Raw genomic sequence first — 14,469 nt, 5'->3', positions numbered from 1 at the left:
CTTTCAACAGGACATAGGTGTTAGTTAGCGTATTTGCCTAGACTGACCAAATGAATAAACAACTTACGTGTGTTTAGGATTTGCTTTTCCTTCCTCTGTCTAGCAGCTTCAGCACTGAAGTGCAGTTGTAAAATTACACATGGTGGAATTTGAAATGGTCCTGGCAAGAAATCAAGAGGCTTTAATAAAGGGGAGAGACATACAAGTGAGGGTGGGAGTGAAGTCACTAATGAAGTGTGTTGAGGCCCTTGGACCCCAGCCATGAGGTGGGAGCTGTTACCGCTCCTGTACCTGGAGCAGCAATGGGAGGAAATGGTGTTACTCTTGTTCTGGAAGAGCACGCATCACAGAGGATGGGCAAGTAACAGAAGCTAGAGTCCTATAGGGACTTAGGTTCTGTCAGAATGCAGAAATTGTAGGGAAGTCATCTGCTGCAGCCCTGCCAGTCTTCCTACTGCTACTGTCAGTACCTCTCTTTCAAATCTCCGTTGTTCAAACCCAATAGGAAATCAGCCAGCAGATGAGCCCAGAGATTGAGGCCATAGCAGCCAAGCTTCTTGAGGTGTAGGAGGAGGAGAAAGATCTAGAATGGATCTGCTAGGGGGGCAGGGCCAAATAGAATAATGAGCCCAGATGGGAAATGCTATTTTAGAGTCTATAAGCTGCCAAAAACGAATGGTATATTCAAGGAACCCAGGGCCCTGACCTCATTGGATCTTTGATTAGCATCTGCTTTCTGATACTTTTTGCAAAGACACTTGTAAATGCCTGCCAGTGTCCAGAATCACTGGTCAGTTCAGCCTGTCCCAGCCTTATCACTCAAGACTGTGTGCAGCTGGGGGGTGGTGGTACTGAGAGGGCTGGTTCTATAGCTTACTGATGGGTGAAGGTCCAAAAAGAAAAAAAATAAAAGGAAAGTCATTGAAAAATCTCTCCAAGAGATATACTAATTAAGGATGGAATAAGTAGGGAAGCCTGGAGGAGGCATGTGCATGAAAATGACTTGCATATGATTTCACAGCTATATAGTAATGTTCTGTCCCACATTCCTGCCACCCCTCCCCCTGCTATCTTCTAGAGCCCTCATTTGAGGGCTTTCACTCCCACCCTCCTTATTCTAAGTAATGAACCTCAAGAGATGTCTACTCTTGGTATGAACGATGATATTACACAACATAGTAAGATATTGCATCTTACCCATCTCCCAACAGAAAGTTTGTGTATGAGGTTACTGTTGTTTCACCAGCTTGAAAGGGAACAAGAACTTTTCCAAAGGAGGGGGGAAGGATATCACTGTGTGATGAAATGTGTATCAATGGATGGTCATTTACTATATGACAACTGCTTAAAGCCTACATTGACTAACTCTCCACTTGTAACTGACAAGAAATACACATCCTTACCCCACACCGTATTTCATGGTTCATGTCGTAATCTGTTTGGGCTGCTGTACCAAAATACCAGAGACTGGGTGGCTTTAAAAAAAAATTATTTCTATAGTCCTGGAGGCTGGAAGTCTGAGATCAGGGTGCCAGCATGGTCAGGTGAGGACCCCCTTCCGGGTCACAGACTCACATGGTGGAAGGGAACCTGGTTAATCTCTTTATAAGAGCACTAATGTCATTCATGAGGGCTCTACTCTCATAACCTAAGGCCCTGCTTACTAATACTATAACCTTTGGGTGTCGATTTCAACATGCAAGTTTGGGAGAGGACACAGCATTCAAATCATAGAAGTTCATTATTACAATATTTTGCACTTCTCTTGCTTCATCATACTTCTATCTGGCAAAATTCCACCCAAGATTATACTCACCTGTCCACCTCAGCTGGGCCTGCACCTGAGAGACCCAGCAGAAAATGCATATCACGCTGACTGGTTTCGATGTAAAGGCACAGCCACTAACCTCATGGAGCCCTTAGGAATGTCTGGCAGTGCCCCTTATTTCTCTAGTCCAAGTTACTTTTCTACTCTTCTAGACCACTATTTCACACTTTCTCATTTATCCTCAAGCCTCTAACACTTAACTTCCCACATCCTACCTCTGCAGATAACCGATCTTCCTATTTTACTGTGAAACAAACCCAAAGGTAATCAGGAGAGCATTTACAAGCTTCCACCACCACATCTATGCATCTCTCAGAATCAGTGCCCATATGCCAAGCCTCCCTCCTTTTAACAGAGAGCTAAGACAGATCTCTCTGCTGGACACTTGCTTTCCCTCTTATCTTCCATGCAGGGATGTTACCCCAGCAATTCTCCCCTTCTCGCTATTGTATTGTCTGTTTTCTCTCTTCACTGGATCATTCTGGTCACCATAAAACATGCTGTAATGTCCCCATACTATTAAAAAATAAACATACAGTTGGTGGTCTTGTGTCTTTAGCCACTGCTCTATTTTTAAATCCCTCCTTTCAGCAAAACTCTCTGGGAGGGTTGACTATGCTCCATTGGTTATGGTGGGGTGGCACATGGACACCAAAACCATGCTCAGCCACGGCGACATTTGCTCACCATATGCTGGGTGCCTAGTTCAGTAGCAAATCCTTAGTCTTCATCTTCCTTGACCTGTTTGATCTCCACCCCACCTTCTTTACTTGGGGTCCAGAACACACCACACTGTCCTGATATTCCTCACACCTCACAGGTCTTCCTTATAAGCTTTCTTTGCTGTTTTTGCTCATTATCCCAGCATCCATTCCAGTGACCCAGGATCCAGGCCTTAGACCTTTTTCTTTTTTTGGCATGAGGTAAGGGGGTTGGTGAAGGTACTCTTCTGCCACCATAAGCACTTCCTACTCCTGTTCCAGGCATCCAAGCTTTTGTACTACAAATCAAAGTTAAGTCCATAAGGTTTGTAGATATTGGCACATTCTCAGCCTGCTAGTGGGTTGCTGAGTCCATTTTTGATAGGAATGTGAATACGTTTACTCTTGTGGCTTTAAATAATATCTATGCCCTGAAAAGTTCATATTCATCTCCCCTGAGCTCTGGACAGGTTGAAATCTCCACTTGAATGCTGTATAGAGGACAATGAAAATTGACTTTACCCCAAACCAAACTAACCACTCTTAACTGGATCATCCTCCAGTCATCCCTCCCATTCTGGTGGTGACATCACCACCCTTCATTCAGTTCCTTAGGCTGAAATGTATTGGAGCCATCCTGACTCCATTCTTCTGTTCATTTTCCAAAGCTGATTCATCAGCAAATCCTAACCATTTCACACAATTTTCACTAGTTCCTTCCTGGTCCAAGCCACCATCATCTCTCACCTGGGGGGTTGCAAAGACTGCTGTGAGGTCCACTTGCTTCTGCAGTTGTTTATTCCTCTCCCCTTGGATCCTTGTCCCCCTCCCTGCCCCCTCCCTCCCCCCACCAGTTTGTTTTCAGCACATTACATCATCTCATGCCTCTGCTCAAAGCTCTCCAGTGCCTCCCCATTTCATAGTGGCCTGTAAGGCCCTTTGTGGTCGATGTTTCTGCTATAGCACTCTATGTGTCCTGTAAAACTCTGTGTTCTGCAAAATGCACTCTAAAAATAACAGGGCTTATGGGAAAGTTTGGATTGGAGCAGACCTCTCCTATCTTACATAACTTAAAACCTCCAGCACTAGGCAGGACAGCAAGGGATAGCTTGGGAGAGCCGTGCGGGTAAGAGGGGGCACACTTCTGGGGAGGTAGCTCGGGCGGGGGTGCTCACTTTTAATTCTCTTAAATGGCGCTGAACTCACTCCAGCCCGTGCAGGAACCACACTGAGGGCTTCCTCCCTTCCTGCTAAGATTAGATTTCTACTCCCATTCTGGCTCCTTTGGCTAAGAAAAATCTTCTTTCCATCTTATACCAACATTACCCTACTGTTTACCAATAGTCTATGAGCAGACTGCTGGTACAGAAACACATGTTGTAACAGAACAGCCTGTCCTCACTGTCATGTTGGCTCTTTCTCGGATGTGTCAGACAAGTGCCTACCTTGAGGCTTTTGCACTTGTTCTGCTCTCCACCTGGAGTGCTCTCCCTCTGGGAAGCTGCCTGGATTTCTTCATCTCTTTCAGATCTCTGTTCTGATTTTTCCTTCAGAGCATCAGCTTTCCTGACAGCTCATTTGAAAGTACAACACTCTCACCACCCACCTCCCCCGTGCAGACATTCTTCCCTGCGTGTCATGGTTTATTTTTCTCCATAGGACTTACCATCTGATGCATATTACTCATTTATTGCCTGACCCACATCCATAAGTATAGAAGCTCTGAGAAGGCAAGGGTTGTGTGGTTTTTGTTTTAGTTGTTTGCTTTTTCTCTGTGTATCTTCAGTGCCTAGAGCATGGCCCAGCATGTGCAAGGCATTTCGTAAATCTTTGTGGAATGAGTGAAACTCACATTCTTTTAGAATTTGTCTGAATTTCCTTCTTACCTAGAGAATGGTCCATCTGCCTTTATTTCTTTTCTGAATTTGTGTTTGTGAAGATATTCAATGAATATGTGTATATACTTTTATATTCATTTATATATGTGTACGTGTGGATGTATATATCTATGTGCACACCTACATATATATGTATACATACATATGTATAAATAAACTATCAATATTTCATTTCTACATGTTTTTCTACAGCAAAACTTATTCTGTATCCAAATCCTTTGGGACCCTATACTTGGATAGCAGGCGGCCCATTGGCAACTAGCTACGTAAAACTGTTAATTAATAAAGGTAACAAAACAAGTAAATTCTCCATAACAGTTTTGGACTTGAATTCAAAATTTTGACACCCTCTTCCCCTGGTCTCTCTTAGGTTCCCTCTGCCAGTTCCGATTCATCTCTCAACTCATAGTGGTATCACTCCCTCAACCCCTGAACACTTTTTAACACCTTAAACTTCTTACTCTGGTGCCCTTAACTCATGGTGCTAGGAGGAAAACATTTTTTTTTAATGACCAAGGAAATAAAGTCGAATCAGAGAGATCCTTAGTGAGGTTTCTGGTGAAAACAGCGCCCTCCTGTAAGCCATTTCTCAGCTCTGCTGTGGGCAGGTTGTGTATTGTTAACAAGTTATTCTATCCACATTTCCGCATCTCAGTGGACTAATGCAGCCAAATTTTGATAATCAGGTGATTCCTAGAGACCTAATGCTTTAAACAATAACAGCAAAAGTACCTCTTTGGTGAGATTTCAACTGTGTAGGGGCAGGTATTTGGGAGAAAAATGCTGGCTTAGCCTCTGACATCATATTTCCCAGGGCTGTGGAGTAAGAAGTACACAGCTTCTCCCGTGGTCTCCAAGTGACTTTGTGGATTATCCAGTTTGTAGCCTTCTCCCTCCCGTGTGGAGGCCAGCTATCTTTTGGCCACTTCACAGCTCATTAGCAGCCCAATGAGAGGCCAGGGAGAGGAAATAGATGAGATAAAGCTTAAATATGTCACATTGGTTATTCCTTAGCAGCTCTGATAAAAGGCTTAGCAGGAAGAGGTTAAAACTTGGTTAAAGAGGTTTGGGGATTATCTGTGACTTTAGCTTATGTATGTTACCTTCCTCCTTTCCCTGCCACCTTTTTTCTAGTGATTAACCATGAGTTAGTTACTAACATTAATGAGTTCAATATGAAAATTCTTTACAATCCTGTAGGTCCTTGAAAAAATAAAACTCCCTATGCTTGGAATGTTATTTTTGCTAGTCAACATTGGACAAGTTCTTGAACTAGAACTGGTCTTGAAGACGAGTGGCTAATTATAGGAAAAGATTTACTAAAATCAGTGGATGCATTTTACACTATGTTTTGGATTCTGCATGTAGGAATTTGATTGCTTGCATGTGGTTTCTGGGTACAGGTCCCCAATCCAGATTTGTTCTGCAAATCTGCAAATCTATGAGCAAGATCACCTCTATGGATAGGAAGGCCCAGAGATTCCACATTGGGAAGATAAATTCACACTACACTACTTGGTGGGATCTCCAGCCTTGTTTCTCTGATAATCAGGTCTCTCTTAACTTCTGTTTAAAATTTATCCTCAAAAAAAAAAATAAATAAATAAAATAAAATAAAATTTATCCTCAAAAAGCAGGTTTTATCTGGGTTTAGGCAAGCAAACTCTCAGCAATCTATGATCATAGACATAAATGGTTGTAGATATAAGCAGAAAGAAGTGATTCAGAGATATATTGGTCTCAGGGTATCTTTGTAAGTACAGAGCTAGTAGAAACAGGTGTGGGTTTGAGAAATAGAAGTGAAAAATTGGAGCAGGGCCTAAGTAAGAGGAGGGGCTAAGGCAGTAAATAGACTGGGATTTCTGGTGAAGTAATACCCAGGCCTGTCTCTAGAACTCCACCATGGTGAGAAATTGGTGAAGATCTGTGGTCATTACTGAATGAGAGAGGAGAATAGAAAGAAAAGATGGTGGGAGGGTCAGTGGAGCGTCCCTCTGAGTAGTATGATCCCAGTCCCATTTGATAAAGGAGCTATGTGAGATTTCCTATGCTTAGCCTCTGTCATCTGAAAGTGGATTAGACCTTTATAGACCAATAAGACACTTGATTTCACTAGGAGTTTGTGACATCTCAGAGGAGGAAGAGCAATGAGGGCAGGTGATGGGTACAACCACGTCTTAAAACAATCTCATAAAAGGTGGCCAGGAGGGGGCAGTCATCTTTTATCAAGAACAGAGACTGAAATTGCCAAGAGTACTTAGGCCAGGGAGGAAAGCATGATGCAGGCTTTACCACAGTGCAATGTCTTATACACAGTAGGCACTTAATCTGTGTTTGCTAGCTGCTGGTTTTTCCCCTGATCTCATCAGAATTCCATACGGACCTTCAACCTGGTCCCTTTCAGAAAACCAAAGAATGACTCTAAAGGAAAATGATTCCAAATCCAGAAAGCAGTTTTGCCTTACTGGTAAAAACAGTTTTCTTTTCCTCGTAGTTTACTTTGGCACAGGCTAGTGGCTCTTTCATGCAGACAGCTACTGTTTACAGCTGTTATCATGTTTTTCCTTCTCCATCTCCTGGTATTCTGTCATTGAATACTGTCAGTTCACTAATGGAACTCACTTTATAAGCTGCTGCGTTTTTCTTTTTCCATGGAATCAGTGTTACTATGCTCCGTTTCATCTAAATAGCATTGGCTTCTGAGCCAGGCTGGTGTACAGCAGAAAGAAGAGTGACGGTAGACACAGGTCGAGAACTAACCTAATGATTTCATGCATTTGGCGGTAAGGCTTACTTAAGCTCCCAGTTTCATTCTGTTGGATTTTGTCTGTAACCTGCTGGAACTCAGTCTTGAACGAACACTTGGTGGATCTAAAAGCAGTAAGCCCAGAAGTTTGCACTTTTCTCAACTGTAGCTGTTTACTTAGCTGAAGAAAATTTAGTGGGTGGTCCAGCCTTCATAACCAGTAAGAGTGAAGTTGGGTTGTAAAAGCTTTGGTGAAGGAGGGTAGTAGGAATCCTCCCCTGTCATCAGTGTTTACACAGCCTGTAAATGAGCGCATTAGGTGTGTGGATCTTGTGAGACCACAGTTGCAGCTTTCTCTCCATGGAGTTGCTTAGTATAAATCTAAGAACTATGCCCACCAAAAGCTTTTCTGGATCCATGAACTGAATAACAATAGTAAAAGTTAATGGAAACAAAGACTTCATTTGGCTTTCCTTTGGAGTAGGTTACAGAGGATAACTGTGACATTCATTATAGGGTAGATTTTTGTCATTTACTTGTGGGTTCATGTGGGTCATTGTAACCTCTAATTAGTATTTGTTCCTGACTTTTGTCATCGCGCTCCCACATGGGAGGGGCAAAAGGCTTGAAGTTGAGATTAACATCACCGAGGTGATTAGGTTGTTACCCTTATATACAAGAAAACAACTAACAACTATTCAAGAACAGGACGTCACTGAGAGAATCCTAGAACATGAGGTGCAGCTGAAGAATGATCCTACACCAAAGAGGCCAAGTCAGATTAAAAGGGTAAGAGAAGGGATGCCTGGGTGGCTCAGCGGTTGAGCGTCTGCCTTTGGCCAAGCGTGTGATCCTGAAGTCCTGGGATCAAGTCCCATATCAGGCTCTTTGCATGGAGCCTGCTTCTCCCTCTGCCTGTGTCTCTGCCTCTCTCTCTCTCTCTCTCTTCTCTCTCTCTCTCTCATGAATAAATAAAATCTTTAAAAAAAAAAGGGGGGGGGGTAAGAGAAGCAGCTATACAGTGACCATGCTGCCCCTCCCCCACACCAGGACAGCACCAAATGAAGAGGTCTGCCTTGAGCCTTCAGTTTCTACAGTGGAAGAGAATTCTGGAGGGACAGTTAGCAACCCCCCAGCATTGTGGGTCTCTTTGAGGGAGCCCGTACTCTGGTCTTGTACCACAGGGATTTCAAGGGAATCTGTGGGGCTCAGTCCCTGGGAATCCGACTGTGGAGGAGAAAGGGAGAGGGCCTTTCAACAACCAGCACATGGATTTTGGCAGACCGAGTTCACCTGGACAGTGCCCAAGTAGTAACCCTTGCCAGAGGATTTGCTCATCTGCAGAACCAAGTCAGATGTACTCTAACCAGGGAACTCAGGAGAGTACAGATCTGCCTGATTTGGGTCCTCAAATGAGGAGTTTTGCTGTCCCTCAGCAAAGAGCTGAATCATAGTCCTGCTCACTGTGGAGAATCTCTTCAGGCCCCATCTGACCAGAATGACTGGCAACATCTAGAAGCAGTGTGGCCTAACAGCACTTGAGTTGAGAGATGAGTGGGCAAAGCCAGTACCAGGCATGGAACATTCCTGGGCTATGCAGAGGCAGGGGGATTAATTTACAGCCATGGCTGAGGGTAGCCCCTCCCAATCAGAGAGCGTGTTTGGGAAACTGATAGTCTGGAGCAGCCCCTACCCCTCTTGCCCAGGCAAGGGAGTTGAAACAGCCTCATGTACCATGGAGAGTATCTTCTAACCATCTGACAGAAGGGCTGGAGATAACTACTGGAAGCTGTGCAGCTCAGTGGCCCTAGACCCAAGAGGTAGGCAGAGCTGATACTTTGTAGGGCAAAGCCAGTGGCCTTGTTTGGTCAGGGAACTTGGGATGTGGGTTTGTTTGAGTGAAGATGGCCACCAGAATACTTTATCAACTCTAGAGCTGCTGCTTCTGCTGTGCCCAGACAGAGAATCTAATTCATAACCCCACTCATTGCTGAATACATATTTTAGCCCATCAAACCAGGGAACCTAACCAGAGTATGCAGGAAGCTGTAGAGGCCATTGAACAGCCCTACATACAGTGAACAGAGAGCACAGCCCATGGCTTTCTCTGTGTGCAGAGCAAAATCAGTAGTTTCAGTTGACTGGGGAATTGAATGCAGTCTGGACTGACTGGGTCCCCAAACCAGTTTTATAGACTCTGCTGCCTTGACAGGGTAGGGAAGCTAATTCAAAGCCCCATCTACTACTGAATATAGTACTCATTCCCAACCATCTGGTAAGCCTGACCAGAGAATCCAGGCAACTATGGATCTCATCCTACAGCTTCACTTAGGTTGGAAACCAAGCCAACAGTCCATCTAACTGTTCTCAGACAGTAGCAAACCATCTCTACCCTCATCCCCATCCTCAGAGCTTGAACAATTGCCTTGCTCAAAAATAGATCATAATAGTGGGCCCCACCTGCCACAGGACATTACCACCAAACACACCCAGGAACCCAAAGTGAGCTGACTGGTGAAAAACTCTTTATCAAAGCAAACCTGTAAAGTCTGGAAGAGGAGCCTGATTACTGAAATGAGCAGACACCAATGTAAGGAGTCAAGGATCATAAAAAGGTAAATGCAACACCACCAAAGAAAAATAATAAAGCTCCAATAACTCACCCTAAATAAATGGAGATCTATGAACTGCCAGACAAAGAATTCAGAATAATGAGTTTAATGAGCTACAAGAAGACACAGACAACCAAACAAAATTGAGAAAACAATGTATGAACAAAATAAGTTTGACAAAAAAATAGACATCAAAAACCAGAAATTCTGGAGTTGAAAAATATAATAATGGAACTGAAGAATTCAGTATAGAGTTTCAAAAGTAGACTTGATCATACAGAAGAATCAGTGAGCTGGAGGATAAGATATTAAAAATTACTGAGTCAGAGGAGCAAACAGGATGAAAGAGTGAGGAAAGCCTATGGGTATTATGGTACACAATGAAAAGAAATAATATTAGCATTATAGGAATTCCAGAAGAGAAGGGGACAAAGCATATTTAAAGCAATAATGGCTGAAAACTTCTCAAACCTGGGGAGAGAAATTGATATTGAGATCCATAAAGCCCAAAGAATTCCAAATAGGTTGAATCCAAATAGGACTACACTGAGACACATAAGTAAACTGTCAAAAGTCAAAGAATTTTAAGAGCAGTAAAAGAGAAGAGAGAAGTTGCATACAACTTCAGACTAGTGGCAGATTTCTCAGGCTAGGAGAGAATGGAGTGATATATTCAGAAAATTGTAAAAATAAACAAAACTGAAAATCAAGAATTCTACACCTAGTAGATCTGTTCTTCAGAAATGAAGAAGGAATAGACCTTCCTGAACAAAAGCTGAGGGTGTTCATTACCACAGTACCTGTCTTAAAAGAAATATTAAAGGGAGGGGTGCCTGGGTGGCTCAGTTGGTTAAGCATCGGACTCCTGATTTTGGGCTCAGGTCATGATCTCAAGGCCCTATGTTGGGCTCTGCACTCAATGGGGAATCTGCTTGAGAATCTCTCCTTCTCCCTCTACCTCCCTGGGCTCACATGTGCACTCTCTCTCTCTCTCTCTCTCTCAGTAAATAAATAAAATCTTTTTTAAAAAAGTATTAAAGGAAGTTCTTTGAAACGTAAAAGAACACTAATATCATAAAAACCTGAGTAAATCTCGCTGGTAATGGTAAATATATTGTCATATTTATACTCTACAATATGATAATAGTGACACAATTCATTTAAAACTCTAGTTTAAAAGTTAAAAAATTAAATCTAATAAAAATAACCATATCTATAATAATCTATTGTTATATAATATGGAAACATAAATTTTAACAGCAAAAATTTAAACTGTGAAGGGGATGAGAAATAAAAGTGTAAAGTTTATACATTTTATTTAAATTGTTATCAGTTTAAAATAAGGTTTTATAAATTTAAAATCTTTTATGTAGGCCTCATGGTAACCACAAAGGAAAATCTAATGGTAATTATACGAAAGAACATGACAAAGAAGTCAGAGTATATTGGTAACAAAAGACATCAAAACAGAAAGACAGCAGGATAAGAATCATGGAAAAGTGAATCTACAACCAACCAGAAAACAACAAAATGGCTATAGTAAGTCCTTATCTATCAGTAATTGCTTTAGACATAAGTGAATTCAGGTCTCCAATTAAAGAACATATAATAGCTGAATGGATTTTAAAAAACAAACAAGAAAACCAGGGTTCAACAATATGTTGGCTTCAAGAGACTCAAACTTTAGCCTTAGAGAAGATACATGGACAGAAAGTGAAGGGATGCAAAACAATATTTTAAGAAAATGGTGACCAAAGAGTGAAAAAAGAAAAAAGAAAAGGCAGGGGTAGCTATACACATATCAGACTTTAAACCAAAAAATGGCAAAAGGATTTACAAAATGTCATTAGAGATTGATAAAGAGGGCAATACATCAAGAAGATATAACAATTGTAAATACTTATGCACCCAATTTTGGAGCACCTAAATGCATAAAACAAAAATTTTCTAACAGATCCAAAAGGAGAAATAAACAGTAATATAATAATGATTGGGGACTTTAATTTCCCACTCCCAACAATGGGTAGGCCATCCAGGCAGAATCAATAAGGAAACAGCAGATTTGAGCAGCATTATAGACCAACTGGACCTAACAGACATATACAGAACATTCGCTCCAACAACAGCAGAATGCACATTCTTCTTAGCACACATGGAACATTTTCTCAGATAGACCATGTGGCAGGTCACCAAAGAACTTTAAGCCAATTCAAGAAGATTGAAATCATACTGAGTATCTTCTGTGACCACAGTGGCATGAAACTAGAAATCCGTAACAAGAGGAAAACTGAAAAATTCATGAACACATGGAAATTAAATGGCAGTCTCCTCAACAACCAGTGGATCGAAGAAGAAGTTAAAGGGGAAATGAAATACCTTCTTGATATAAATGAAAGTGTCAATGCAGCATACTACAGTGTAGGATGCAGCAAAAAACAGTTTTAAGAGGGAGGTTCATAGCAATAAATGCCTACATTAAAAGGCAAGAAAGATCTCAAATAAACTACCTAACTCTACATGCTAGAACTAGAAAAAGAAGAGCCAACTGAGCCCAAAATTAGCAGAAGAAAGGAAATAATAAAGATTAGGACAGAAATAGAGAACAGAAAAACACCAGAAAAGAATAGCCAAACTAAGAATTGGTTCTTTGAAAAGATAAAATTGACAAACCTCTAGCTATCCAAAGGAAAAAACAAAAAGAACCCAAATCAATAAAATTATAAATAAAAGAGGAGACATTACATCTGACAATAAAGAATTCAAAGGATTGCAAGAGGCTACTATAAGCAACTGTATAGTGACAAATTAGACAACTTAGAAGCAATGGAAAATTTCTTAGAAACATACAACTTACCAAGGCTGACTGAGGAAGAAATAGAAAATATGAGGAGACCAATTAATAGTTCAGAAGATTGAATCAGTAATCAAATATCTCCCAAAAAAGGAAAAGGTCAGGATCAGATGACTTCATTGGCAATTGTACCAAACATTTAAAGAAGATTCACACCAGTCCTTCTCAAACTCTTCAAAAAAAAAATAGGAGAATACTCCTAAACTCATTTTACAAGGCCAGCATTATCCTGATACCAAACCTAGAAAAGGATACTACCAGAAAAGAAAACTGCAGGCCATTATCCCTGATGAACATAGGTGCAAAAATTCTCAATACAAACCAAATTCAGCAGCGCTTAAAAGGATCATTTACCATCGTGGAGTGAATTTTATCCCTAGGATGCAAGGATGGTACAACATATACAAACAAATCGATGTGATACATAGGATGAAAGGAAAGAATTGTATCATCTCAATAAATGCAGAAAAAAATCATCTCACAAAAATCAACATCCATTTGTGATAAAAATCCATAACAACTGAGGTACAGAAGGAATGAATGTATCTCAACATAATAAAGGCCATATAGAACAGCCCACAGCTGACATACTCAATGGTGAAAGGTTGAAAGCTTTTCCTGTAAGATCAAGAACAAGACAAACAGCATCCACTATCACTACTCCTATTTAACATAGTACCTAGAAATAATAGCTGGAGTAATAAGGCAGATAGACAGAATTAAAATTGGAAAAGAAGATTTCTCTGATTGCAGATGACAGGGTTTTATATAAAGAAAATCTAAAGATTCAGTTGATCTAATCAATGAATTCAGTGAAGTTTCAAGATCCAAAATTAACATATAAAAATCAGTAGCATTTCTGTACACTACCAATGAATTTTCTGAAAAAGAAATCAATCCCATTTACAATAGTGTAAAAATAATAAAATACTTAGGGATAAATTTAAGATGCTGAAAGAACTGAAAACAAGACATTGATAAAAGAAATCAAAGTAATGAATAACTGGGAAGATATCCTGTGTTCATAGATTGGAAGAATGAATATTGTTAAAATGTCACTACTACTAAAAGCCATCTATGGATGTAACGCAATCCCTAACAAGATTACAATAGCACTTTTTTTTTTTTTTAACAAAACTAGGAAGAAAAAAAACACTCCTAAAATTTATATGGAAGCATAAAAGCCAAAGGAATCCTGAGAAAGAACAAGAAAGCAGGAGTCATCACACTTCCTGACTGCAAGCTATACTATGAAACTACAGTAATCAGAACAGTATCGTACTGGCATAAAAACAAATAGACCAATGGAACAGAATTGAAAACTCATAAATACACTGAAGCATACAGAGTCAAAGAATATTTGACAAAGAAGCCAAAAATACTCTATGGAGATGAGTGATGCTGGGATAATTGGATATTCACATGGAAACAAAATTGGACCCATATCTTAACACCACTCACAAAAATTAACTCAGAATGGATTAACAACTTAAATGTAACATCTAAAATCATGAAACTGTAGAAGAAAGGATAGGAATAAAAGTCCTTGATATGGGTCTTGGTAATGATTTTTTAGCTATGAAACCTAACACATAAGCAACAAAATAAAATATAAATATGTGGAACTGCATCAAACTAAATACTTTTGCACAGCAAAGAAACCATCAACAAAGTGAAGCGGCAGCCTATGGAATGGGAAAAAAATATATTTGCAAACCATATACCTAATAAGGGGTTAATATTCAAAATATATAAAGATCTTACACAGCTCAATAGCAAAAATAAACCAAAGAACCGAATTAAAAAATGAGCAAAGGGCTTAAATAAAAGAAG

At 40.5% G+C, this 14,469-nt stretch overlaps 1 protein-coding gene and 1 long non-coding RNA gene across 6 annotated transcripts in view; one reads left to right on the top strand and one right to left on the bottom strand.

The window, feature by feature from the left end:
• Window positions 1–12,510, bottom strand: part of LOC140632585 (uncharacterized) — a 39,351-nt gene extending 26,841 nt beyond the window's left edge. The window contains exon 1 of the long non-coding RNA XR_012030189.1: window positions 68–12,510. This is a non-coding gene — a long non-coding RNA (uncharacterized lncRNA). The remainder of the gene's footprint in view (window positions 1–67) is intronic.
• GHR (growth hormone receptor) overlaps window positions 1–14,469 on the top strand; it is a 270,875-nt gene that overhangs the window by 74,185 nt on the left and 182,221 nt on the right. The gene's annotated exons all lie outside the window — the stretch shown is intronic.

Source organism: Canis lupus, chromosome 4, assembly GCF_048164855.1.
Source record: "Canis lupus baileyi chromosome 4, mCanLup2.hap1, whole genome shotgun sequence".
NCBI lineage: Eukaryota > Metazoa > Chordata > Mammalia > Carnivora > Canidae > Canis > Canis lupus.
Note: the sequence above shows the minus strand (reverse complement) of the source record. Positions and strands in the feature narration are given on the sequence as shown.